This window comes from Mandrillus leucophaeus, unplaced genomic scaffold, assembly GCF_000951045.1.
Source record: "Mandrillus leucophaeus isolate KB7577 unplaced genomic scaffold, Mleu.le_1.0 Scaffold320, whole genome shotgun sequence".
NCBI classification, from domain to species: Eukaryota; Metazoa; Chordata; class Mammalia; order Primates; family Cercopithecidae; genus Mandrillus; species Mandrillus leucophaeus.
Window position 1 is genome coordinate 1,639,210 of NW_012103366.1, and position 12,546 is coordinate 1,651,755.

At 41.1% G+C, this 12,546-nt stretch overlaps 1 protein-coding gene and 1 pseudogene across 3 annotated transcripts in view; both read left to right on the plus strand.

The window, feature by feature from the left end:
* LIMCH1 (LIM and calponin homology domains 1) overlaps nt 1-12,546 on the plus strand; it is a 359,644-nt gene that overhangs the window by 21,033 nt on the left and 326,065 nt on the right. For 2 of the 3 annotated variants that reach the window (XM_011987979.1, XM_011987985.1), the window contains exon 1: nt 5,172-5,257. The exons of the other annotated variant lie outside the window; for it this stretch is intronic. The gene's annotated coding sequence lies outside the window, so the exon portion shown is untranslated. Of the gene's footprint in view, nt 1-5,171; nt 5,258-12,546 lie in introns of those variants that run through there. 3 annotated transcript variants of the gene reach the window in all.
* On the plus strand, nt 6,378-9,016 carry LOC105545185 (annotated as a pseudogene).

Consider the following 12,546-nt stretch of genomic DNA (forward strand, 5'->3'; position numbering starts at 1 on the left):
TTCCTAGTTCACATGATGGAATAAAATAATCAGTATTTTATGGTGCACTCTAAAGAGTAGTAGAATGTTCTAGATACCTGAGCAAATTTGACCACAGCTTCTTTAGGAGAATCATATTTTCTGCACTGAATCACAGATATCCCTGAGTGTAAAGTCACATCACAATCAGTCATTCTCCTTTGTATGAATGTCCTCATTTATTCGTTTATTCACTAAACAGATCTTGAACACTTACTGTGTGCCAGGTAGGTACATTTAATGTCCAAGGCACTGAATGCCAGACACTGAATGCCCAAGGAAGAACTTAACTTTATTCTTAGCCTAATATCTTAATATAGATTCTAGCGCCAAGTCAGTGATTCTCTGTCCCATAGAAGAGACAAACAGGTGCACAAAAGTGGAGGCCAAGATAATGAAACTTAAATAACTGTACAGCACAGCACCAACCAATCAGAGCAGACCGAGTCACAGTAGTGCCCGCCATGGTGAGTACTGGCTGTCTGTCAGCTCCAAGTATTGGTAATACCAAGTGCAATGTTTTAAACACCTAAAGAGGAATGTAAACAAGAGGGAGCAGAGAGAAGGGAACCACTTTTATAATTCCAAATTCATGTTTCCCTCACAGAGGGAGCTGAATTGGTGTGGTTGGCTATACCAGTTTTCCATCCCGTCCTGTATACATACCCCTTGCCAAGTGACTGCAGTTCTTCTCCCTGAAGAGGTGGAGTCTATTTCCTGACTCCTTGGATGTGGGCAGGCCCTCTGACTTGCTTTGGCCAGTAGAATGCAGCAGAAGTGATGAGGTACCCATTCCAAGCTTAGGCTGTAAGACACCTTGGGTAATTCTGCTTGTTCTTGCTCCTCTGTCATCACTGTGACAAGATGCCCCAGATAGCCTGCTGGAGGATGAGAGACCTGGACAAAGCCAAGTTGCCCCACTTGCCCCAGACAAAGCTGTCCTAGATCAGCTAATAGCCAGCCAGCACCTACAGTGAAGTTTCTCAGCAGAAGCACTTTGCCGTTAGGGGTTGGATCATTGTTTTGGGGAGTTGTTCATTTTAGGATGGTTAGCATCATCCCTGGCCTCTACTCACCCGATCGCAGTAGTATGCCCCCTGCCAAAGGTATGACAACCAAAAATGTCTCCAGACATTGCCAAATGCCCCCGAGGGGCAAAACAGCCTCTGGTTGAGAACTTATGCTCCAAACTTATGAGTGTGTCCAGCTAAGATCAGCAACGCTACCTAGTTTCTGACCGCAGATACATGAGCAGTAAATGCCTAGTGCTGTTTACCACTGAAGCGTGTGGTTATTTGTCTCATAGCATTGTTGTGGAATAGGTAGCTAATACAGTGATCAAAAACATGGAAACATGGAAGTGGGAGATGGAAGTGGACAATTGGAAGTAGTTCAGTTGGGTGGGAACTTGACAAGTAGATTTGTAGGTAGAGTTGGGTTAGTGTGAAGTACAGAAGAGGCTAGAAAGCTAGGGTAGGCTGTATCCATGGAGACTTTAGGTGCCTTGGCATGAATTGGGGACTTGGTTATTCATGGGCAGGGGGAGGGGTGCTGTCAGAGGTTTTAGTTATGTATTTATAGCTGAGGAAAAAGGGTTATCAGTCTGTACTGTAGGCAGCAGTAGGGAGGGGGAATTGGAAGCAGGAGGGAAGACTCTGCAGTAGTTGGTTGATTCATACATAAGGCCTGAATTAGGGAATTAGGAGAATGATCATAGGTGTGGAAAGGAGGGGAGGGCTCTGAGGCACGTTTGGTGTAAAATGGATGCAACTTGGTAACCTGTACATTGCTACCTTTGCATATTTGGTTTCCCCTGTCTCAAAGGCTCCCTCTTCTCCAGTGGTGCTCTACTCAACCGTCAATACTCAGTTCAACACTCGGGGAAGTCTTTTTGCTAGTCTTCCATGTCTTGTGAAGGCAGAGTTTACATGGCTGTCACCTTTGTTTTTTTGATACAGAGTCTCGCTACCATCGCCCGGCCTGGAGTGCAGTGGCGCAATCTCGGCTCACTGCAGCCTCCACCACCTGGGCTCAAGCAGTCCTCCCACCTCAGCCACCCAAGTAGCTGGGACTGCAGGTGCATGCCAGCACCTGGTTATCTTTTGGTATTTTTTAAGAGGTGGGGTCTTGCCACATTAGCCAGGCTGGTCTTAAGCTTCTGGGCTCAAGTGATTCACCTGCCTCAGCCTCCCAAAGTGTTGGGATTACAGATGTGAACCACTATGCCCAGCCATGCTAATCTTTTTATCATTGAATTGTCCATCTTATATTTGAACTAATAATCAGTTGTAAGTCTGTCTCCCATATTGTTAGCTGCTAATTCACTTATTAAGCACCCTTTCTATGTTTGGCCTGGTGGTAGGTGCTTGGGACACAGTGGTGAGTTAGAGAGATATAATTGCTGATTTCTTGAAGCATATGGTCTAGTCTCCCCACTAGATAAACAGGCAATTACTGTACATGCTGTAATGGGGGAAGTAAAGAAGGGTTTAGGAACATACAGGACAGACAGCCTGGAATGTGTGGGTACCAGTGAAGACCTCATGAGAGCAAAGTGATGAAGGGGTAGGATGTGGTGTAGGGAGGAGTTAAAACCAGGGAACTGTGGGCTTTGTGGCTCTGGATTAAGAGAAAACAGCACATTTGAGGAAAAGAAGAAAATTCAACATCATTGTAAAGGATCTTGTAAACTATGATCAGAGCTGTGTTGGGAAAAATCACTGATTGATTTTCAATCCTGCTGCAGAACAGAACCATTGTATGGTGCTTTTAATAGTAGAGAGACCTGAGCCCCACTCTAAGCCTGTTTAATTACTATGACCAGAGCATGTGGCTCGGAGATACACACATACACACACACACACATATACACACACACACACTATATATATATATGTATGTGTATGTATGTATTTAAGGCTCCGTAGGTGATTCTGGTGTGTGACCAGGGTTGAGAGCTGTAGGGCTATGTGGAGAGCAAGAACTAGAGTAGAGGAGCAAGACTGGAGGCAGGGACACCAGAGAGACAAAGAGTAATCCAGGTGGTGATTATGGAAGTTCAACCCAGAGTAGTTCAAGTGGGACTGGAGAAAGCATGTATAGATTAAGAGATATTAGGAGTTAGAACACATAGCACTTAAGGTTGATTGAATGTAGGGGCCTGGAGGGGCGCAGTTCAAGAAAGGCTCCCAGTTTTCGGCACAACCACAGAGTGGAAGGTTGTGCTTGTCACTGATCTAGGAAATGTTAGAGGAGGAGCAGTTATTTAATGAGAAAGGTAAGGTTTTTAGGTTTTAGGTGAGTTTGAGATGCTCATAGAACCTCCAAATAGCATTGTCCATTAATTTATTGACTATAAGAGTCTGGAGTTCAGGAGATGTATCTAGCCCGGGGAACTATAGGTCAGCACCGTCCATCTTACTTACACTGGAGCCCATGAAAATGAATGAAATTGACCAGGGAGCAGGTGAAAAGTAAAAAGAGAACTGTAAAGAATAACATTTAAGGGATGAATAGAAAGAGGAACCTGCAGAGAAACTGAGATAGGGAAGTCAGAAACGTGGACAATTAAGCGGGAGAACTCCTAGTTGTTAAATGTTGAAGACAACTAATAGTATCAGAAGCTAAGGCAAGAGGAGTTTTCAAGAAGGAAGGGAGGAACACAATTGTCAGATGCTGCCAGGAAGGTAAATAAGGAACTGAAAAGTGACTGCTGAATATGGCTGAAAAGGTTGTTAGAGATCTAGGCTGGAGTCATTTCAGTGGAATGGTGGGGCAGAAGCCAGACTGCAGGGGGCTGAACAGTGAGTAGGAGGTGAGAGGGGTTAGACAGGGAGGGGTCCTTCACATTACGTCCTACTTTCTTGGCCATCACAGAATCCTCAACAGTCAATAAACTTTGAATAAGTGAAAGTGTGGGTATTGGAAGAGTAAGGATTAAGTTGATGCAACATTTTTAGCCTGACTGGTTGGGCACATGGCAGTGGCATTTGCTGAGATTTGAAGCAAAACCAGAAGAAAGGGCTGAGCTTGGTTTTGTGTGTTAGATATGCAAAGGAGAAGATGCTAAGTGTAGTTGTAGATATACTAAGTTTGGTGCTCTTTTTCTGATTATTCTGTAAGTATAGCATTGTCTTCAAAGTCACTCCAAATACTACCAAGTATTACTTGGTGTTGATCAGAAGTAGGATTTCCCCTCAACTTTGTATGCTTGAAAATGTGATAGAACTTGAAAAAAAGAGGAAATATAGGAATTTAAGAAAAAAGTCTGAACAGCATCATTTTGGGATATAAGTGAAGCAGAACTGATAGAAAGGGGAACACATCCTCTTTGCCTAAGGAAGTTGGACTAGTTCTACCTCTGTTATGGCATTTAAAAATTGTATATTTAATTTTTCAGTGTATTTAACTTCTCTTTGTCCTCTTGAAGTTGGGAACATTCGGTGGTACTCTGAACCAGTGGATAATTGTGACCTGGCGCTGTGCCTCTTGGGCCAGCTTTTGTTTCCTTAATGAATGCACTTCCTTCATCTGTTAGTGATAAGCAGGCAAGTGAAGAATTCTTATCTGCATCTATGGATTGAACATCTGTTTCTATTCCACTGTGTTTCAGTTTTAACTTCTTTGCTTAGAAATTAATGTGAGCAAGAGAGCCTCCTCTTTTGTAAAGTCATTTTGGATTGAGAGTATTTGTTATCTGAGCATTTTATATGCATTAAATTGATAATTTAGAATTTTTTCTAATATTTTGAGTGATGCAGAAATCATCATCATGGGTTCTCTTAAATGCCTGTGACAGTGGGTTTATTAAAAAAATGTAATTTTGTGCATGGAGATTATTGGAGGGATACCAAATTTATCCTATGGGTGTTCAATTTTGTCAGAGAGTTATGATAAATTTTATTCTGCATATTAAAAATGTTCAAGAAAGGAAAGCAAAAAATCACCATGGCAACTCAGTAGAATACCATTATTTTGTTTTTCTGAAAGGAAAATTCTAAATCTGAGTAATGAGGTATGAGAAAAGAGCAGTGCAGATTGTGTCTCTGGCTTCCAGGAAGTGAGCTCATAAAAGAATGGATTTGATGCCCTGGGTGACTCAGTGTTATTTAGGGCCCCATTTCTTTTTTCTCATAAGGAAGAGCTATAAAAAGGTGGCATATATATTGACACTACTAAAACAGATCTGCCAAAGAGCCTGTTGAATTTTTCTTTATTATGCAACTTTTTGGAGCCAACTGTAAGTGTCAAGGCTGAGAATGAATGGAGAGCTGTAGGGGTTGGTGGGGGAAGGTTCTTAAGATGTCATCATACCACTTTTGACACTTCAACACTGAAAGAGTGCTACTAGGGTGAGTTTGATTAGAATGATTCTGGCAGAGTGTCAAAAAAGAAACAATACATAGTCAATGAATTGATACATTGATCAGTAGTAAAAAGTAGAATCAAGCCATGTACCATTTTTGTAGAGAGACTAGTGGGCAGATCAGTTGTCAACACGGCATCCAGTTGTAGCACCAAACTGGTCATCTAGAACTCAGTGTCTGACCTGTAAATCGTTGCTATTTCAGGGCTTCTGTTACCTCTCTTGGGGAAGTACCAAAGGACCTACAGGAACATCAGTATTCCATAGAGGAGGGATGAAGTGCTCAGGCATAGACCTGACTGACAAGGCTGGAAGTAGCTTGGGAAAGTTACTTAACCTCTCCAAACATCAGTTTTCTTATCTATGAAATGGTTATGGTTATAATACCTATCTGATAGGGTTGTTTTCAGGAATACATGAGTTAATATATGTAAAACATTAAAAGAAATGCCTGAAACATAGTAAGCACCAATTATTAGCTCTAATTATTGAAGAATCTACAAGTGATGCTTTTTTTGGTTGTGATTTTTCTAAATTGGATATGTTTATGAAATGGACAGGCAAACAATTACTTTTTGTTGTTCTTTGGTAATTACTTTGTAATAAGTTAAAATGGGATGGATATAAATGGGGAGGGGATATATTGAAACCCAATTTTCAGTCACATGGCGTCATGTGGGATACTGAGCGATAACTGACACATGGAACATTCTGGTCTGTAGCATTTAGGGAAAATACGGATATTTAGCAAAGACGTATCTAAGGGACAGCCTAGGTAACTTATCAGTTCAAGAGTGAGGTTTCTGATGTGCATGACATCCAGGGGTGAGATTTCTGCTGTTATATGGTAGGAAAAGGAATTGCATGCTATTTTCTTTAATTGTTTTTAGCCAAAGTAACTGTTATAGCTGTATGCTATGGTAAAACACTACAGCTTTTGGTTGTTAGGAAACCATTGGGTTATCTGGGCTCTTCTTTTTCCCAAGTTCTGAAGATGAAGAGCTGGCTGTCAGAAGGTACAAAAAGAATAAAACAGTTTGTGACTTCTGAGACAAAAATTGTTATCCATAACAATAAATACTCATGTATACTGTATTTTTAAAAGTTAAACAATATTTATTTTCATTTGTCTTATTAGAAATGATGAAAATACAGAAAATGAGGATGTACAGATAATGTACATGAGAGTGAGATGTATGAGAATGTACAGATAACATACATGAGAACATACACTGTTCTGTACGTAGAATGTACATAGAATGTATGTACATTCATTCATAATACTTTTGCACAGAAATCTACTTACATGAACATTTTCTGGGTACATGAACATTTTCTGGGTACATACACATTGATGTAAATGGGATTCATATGCTTTCTATTTTAAAGTACATTATAAATACATTTACTTTACAGTGAATATACATCTCCTATATAATTGAGCAATTCATAAAGTAATCAAAGGATAGACCAAAAAAAGTATTGAATCATTATTCTTTATCAACGTGTAGATTATTTCCAATTTTTATGAACATGTTCTTAAGTAACAGGACTGGGCACTTGCCAGCCAGGCAGAACAGTGAGCCTCCTTCAACCTAAAGGGTTATTTATTTTAACAGAGCCAAGGCAGCAGCTTCTCTGTGCATATGTACCTCTGGGAAGATTGTTTTCTGATGAAGGCATGGTTTCATTCAGCATTTGATGACAGATCCACACCAGTTTAGTGAAAGAGATATAGTCATGTTCAGTGATGCACCAAGGAAGGGCAGGTTATTACCTTGGAAGTCTACATTTGGCAACTATTTCACAAATTTTGTCAGTCAAAACTTGATATGAAGATTCTTAAAAATTTAACTTGGCCAGGCATAGTGGCTCAATGCCTGTAATCCTAGCACTTTGGGAGGCCAACGCAGGTGGATCACCTGAGCTCAGGAGTTTGAGACCAGCCTGGGCAACATGTGAAACCCTGCCTCTACTAAAAATACAAAAATTAGCCAGGTGTGGTGGTGCATGCCTATAATCCCAGCTACTCAGGAGGCTGAGGCAGGAGAATCGCTTGAACCCAAGAGGCGGAGGCTGCAATGAGCTGAGATCATGCCACAGCACTCCAGCCTGGGCGAAAGAGCAAGACTCTGTCTCAAAAAAAAAGTTAACTTACCATAGACCCAGTAATTCTACTTTTAGTAGCTACCTTAGAGAATTGAAAACATATGTACCTACAAAAACTTGGTCATGAGTGTTTCTGGAAGCATTATTCATAATAGCCCAAAAGTGGGAACAGCCCAAATGTCTATGAATGATGAAGGAATAAAGGTGGTATATCCATACAATGGAATACTCTACTATTTGGCAATTAAAAGGAATGAACTACCAAACCTCAAAAACATTATGCTAAGTGAAAGAAACCAGATGCGAAAGACTGTAGATTGTGTTATTCCATTTATATGTGATGTCCAGAAAAGGCAGATCTATAGAGACAGAAAACAGAGTTGCCTGGGCTACAAATGGGTGTAATGATTAACTGCTCATGGGCAGGAGGAATCTATTGGGGATGATGGAAATATTCTAAAACTCATTTGTAGTGATGGTTGCACAATTCTATAAATTCACTAAAACTTATGGAATTGGACTTTTACAATGGGTGAATTTTGTAGTATGCAGGTTATGCATCCATAAAGCTTTTTTTTTTTTTTCTTTTTGAGACAAAGTTTCACTCTTGTCACCCAGGTTGGAGTGCAATGGAACGATTGTGGCTCACTGTAACCTCTGCCTCCCAGGTTCAAGTGATTCTCCTGCCTCAGCTTCCCGAGTAGCTGGGATTACAGGCACCCCCCACCATGCCCAGCTAATTTTTGTATTTTTACTAGAGACGAGGTTTTGCCATTTGACCAGGCTGGTCTCGAACTCCAGGCCTCAGGTGATCCACCAGCCTCGGCCTCCCAGAGTGCTGGGATTACAGGCGTGAGCCACTACAACCGGCCCATGAAGCTGTTTTTTTAAACATAACAAATGGTATTTGATATTAAAACATTGAAAAGGAAATTGGTATCTATAGTACTTTTGTGTTTTTTGACTGGGAGGAGGCCAAAGTGCAACTTTCTTTGGTCATCTCATATCCTGATTCCTCTGACACCAGCTGCCTCTCCCATACCACCTAAATTTGACCCCAGTGAGATCAAGGTTGTATATCTGAGGTGAACCAGTGGCAAAATCAGAGCCACGTCTGCCCCTGGCCTCTAAGATCAGCCCCCTGGGTCTTTCCCCATCAAGGTTGGTGAGGACATTGCCAAGGCAACCAGTGGTTGGAAATGTCTGAGGATTACAGTGAAACTGATCAGGCCCAATTTGAGGTGGTACCTTATACCTCTGCCCTCATCATCAGAGCACTCAAGAAACTATCAAGAGGTAGAAATAGAAAAATAAACTCAGTAGAAATATCACTTTTGATGAGATTGTCATCAATTTGATGAGATTGACAAATATGGTACCGATCTTTAGCCAGAGAACTCTCTGGAATCATTAGAGAGATCCTGGGGACTGCCCCATCTGTTGGCTGCAGTTGTTGATGGCCACCACCCTCATGACATCGTAGATGACATCAACAGTGACATGGTGGAATGCACAGCTAGTTAAGTAGTACAAAGGAAAATATTTCAGTGAAGATCATTTGACAAGCAACCAGCCAACCAAACAAACAAACAAAAGGACATCAACAGAAGTTCCCAACCTGCCTGCTCATCAGAATCTCTTGGGAAATAAAATTAAATAAAAAAAGAGTCCTGGGCCTGACCTCAGCCTTAGGATTCCTGTTTTCAATGATCTTCCTAGATTATCGGCTAGTCAGGTTGGAAACCACTGCTTTTTTGTGAGCCATTGCTCCAGATCCTAAACTATTCTGAAAAATACCAAGACAGACATAGTCAACAGGTGCTGATTTCACCTTCCCTTCTGGTGTGAGCTAAATAGATGTCAAATCCCCTGCCTCCCCATGGTTTACCTTGAAAGCCTTTCTTCTCCTACTTAAAGCTAGACTTGGTGCTTCTTTCCATTCACCTTAAGGAATTGACTCACTGCAGAAGCATCAGCAGCACCGTTTTTTAAAAAAACTGGAGAGACAAAAAAGTATTAGCTGCAGAGCAAACAACATTCCTGCCCTCTCAATTTCTAGGTGCTCTTTCCTGTGACCCTTCTGTCATCTTGCTGTCCTGTGCCTCTCACTCCACTACTTCCTGAAGCTTGGGTGCCCCTGTGTGGTCCAATCTTCGCTCTACCTGCATCTCTGGGGGTGGGGAGGGGGGGCGGAGAGAGAGAGAGAGTAAGCGATAGTGAGCTCTGGGGGTAGCCTCTCTGCCTCCCTGGAATTCTGGGGAGTACAGTTTTCTTTATCTTGTTGATGAGTTATTGTTTGTTTCTTCTGTGTTTATGTGTTCCGCTTAGTTCAACTCAAGTCAACAAATAGTTCCAGAGTGAATGTAGTGCGTGAGGTCTGCCATGCATGGTGTGCGATGTTACCAAGAGATGCATTATCAGATGGTATGAAGGCACCTAGGCTTTGACAATTAGGGTTGCCAGATTTAGCAAAGAAAAATACATGATGCCCAGTTAGATTTGAATTTCAAATGAATAACAAAATTTTTATTGTAAACATATCACTTTATCTGAAATTAGAATCTAACATTGTACCCTCTATTTTATTGGACATTCCTAAAGTTTCCGTCAGATCTGGCTTTTCCTTTTGGCTTTTCCACTTGAACAGTTAGGTACTCAGTAGGTTACTTAACATCTGCAAACTTTGGTTTCCTTAATTAAGGCAAATATTACCTATAAGTGTGGGCTTCCTTCCTTCTCAGTGGACTCCAAGCTCATGGGGAACAGTGGTTAGCCCTGTGTGCCAAGTTTAGAACTTATGCTTACATTTTATTGTCTGGAATATAATCAGATGGCCACACCTAGCTCTAAGAGTGGCTTGGATATGGTCCTTATTCTGGGCAGCCACGTGCCTAAAGTGCCAATTAGGGATTCTCTTATGTGGGAAGAACTCGGGAACAATTAACAGTCTTCGCCACACATTTTTTTTTTTTTTCTGTCTGCAATGCTGTTAAATAAATGCTATTGATTAAACACATTTAATGGAATAAAGGCCCCTACCCAATTGCAACAAATCAAGAAATTGTTTGGATCACTGCCAAGGATATAGAGTAGGGGATTATTCTTGGATTCAACTCACTAGCTGACCTGTCCTGCCATATTGGAAAAATATTTTAATCCTTAAGTGCTCTAGCTTTTTCATTTGTGTGAAGTCTGTGTTGACTGGGGTCACAGACATAATTACATTGTATAGCTGGTTACTGATCCAATTATAGGCAGTTTCAAAATGTGCCACCTGGATTTTATACACCTTCTATTTTCTTGGTGACTGAGTTAAAGTAGAGGTGTATTTTTGCAGAAATTAGGTTCTAACGTCAGCACATAGAACAAATGTTGTGTATAGTTAAAATTACTGAATGTGGGCTGATACAGTGACTCACTTCTAACAGACTGACTAGGGAAAGGGAAAATAATAACTTTACAGTAGAGAAATCTGGCAGACACCACCTTATCAAGTATTCAAGATTAACCTTCCCAACAAGTCATGGTGCTTCATGTGCCCTCTGAAGAGCACTTCATCTCTGTGGTATTCTTCCCCCAAATCTGTGCCCCGGATTAGTCATGACATAGTATCAGACAAGCCCAAACTGAGGGACATTCTACAAAACATCCAACCAAGCACCCTTCAAAAGTGTCAAGGTCATTAAATGCAAGCAAAGACTGAGAAGCTATCACAGATTGATGGAGACTAAGGGGTCATGATAATTAAATACAATAGGGACATTAGTGGAAACACTGGTGAAATCCAAGTAAACTCTGTAGTTAATAGTGTTGTAGCAATGTCAATTTCTTAGTTTTTATAAATGCACTATGAGTAGATAAGATGTTAATATTAGAGGAAGCTGGATAAAGAACATATGAGAACTCTCTTTGTAACTTTTCTTAAATCTAAAGTTATTGCAAAAAAAAATTTTTTTAAAACTACTCCTGAAATTCTCTTGAAAATGCCTTATGTTGTGAATGAGAACCATGTGACACCTTGAAAGAAGCTTAACATGTCCGGTTTTCTTCCAGCATTAGGGCAGATTACCGTTTTCTTAATAGGTATTTAACTTGGATTTTTCTGGTGCTGGTAATAGAGCAGTGAGAAAACAGTTAAAAAAATCTCTGCCCTCCTAGAGCTTACATTCTAGTAGGGATGTAATAAAATAAATAAGCAAAATGTATTGTATGTAAAATAGTATTAAGTGCTATGGAAAAAATAAAGCAGGAAAGAAAGTAAGTATTGGAGGATTGATAAAAGTTTAGAGGTTCAAAGATGTCCTCCCTAAGAAGATGACTTTAATGTAAAGACATGAAGGAAGTGAGAAAGAGAGCCGCATCAAACAAACACAACAGTAAAGCATCCCAGATAGAGGAAATAGTGTGTACAAAGGTCCTGAGACAGCACTTGCCTGGTATATCTGAAGAACAGCAAGGGATGCTGTTTGCTTACTTGAACCACAGGTGGAGTAACTAGTTTTCATTTGGAGTCATGTTGTAGGAAAATTGTGTATCTTTGAATTATGCTCAGCTTGGTGAGTTGCTTACATTATGAGAGGCATGTGGGAACTCCACCTGACTGAAGGGGCAGTCTTCTTCCATCTCATCAAGGGTCATATGCTTATCCAGTGAAATGGAAGGCTAAACTCTCCACGCTATTGAAAATGTTATAGGCCAGGCACGGTGGCTCACACCTGTAATCCCAGCACTTTGGGAGGCCGAGGCAGGTGGATCACTCGAGGTCAGGAATTCGAGACCAGCCTGGGCAACATGGTGAAACCCCATCTCTACAAAAAAATACAAAAATTAGCCTGGCGTGGTGGCGCATGCCTATAGTCTCAGCTACTTGGGAGTCTGAGGCAGGAATCACTTGAATCTGGGAGGCGGAGGTTGCAGTGAGCCGAGATCGCACCACTGCACTCCAGCTTGGGTGACAGAGCAAGACTGTCTCAAAAAAGAAAATATTATATCTCGGCCGGGCGCGGTGGCTCAAGCCTGTAATCCCAGCACTTTGGGAGGCCGAGACGGGCGGA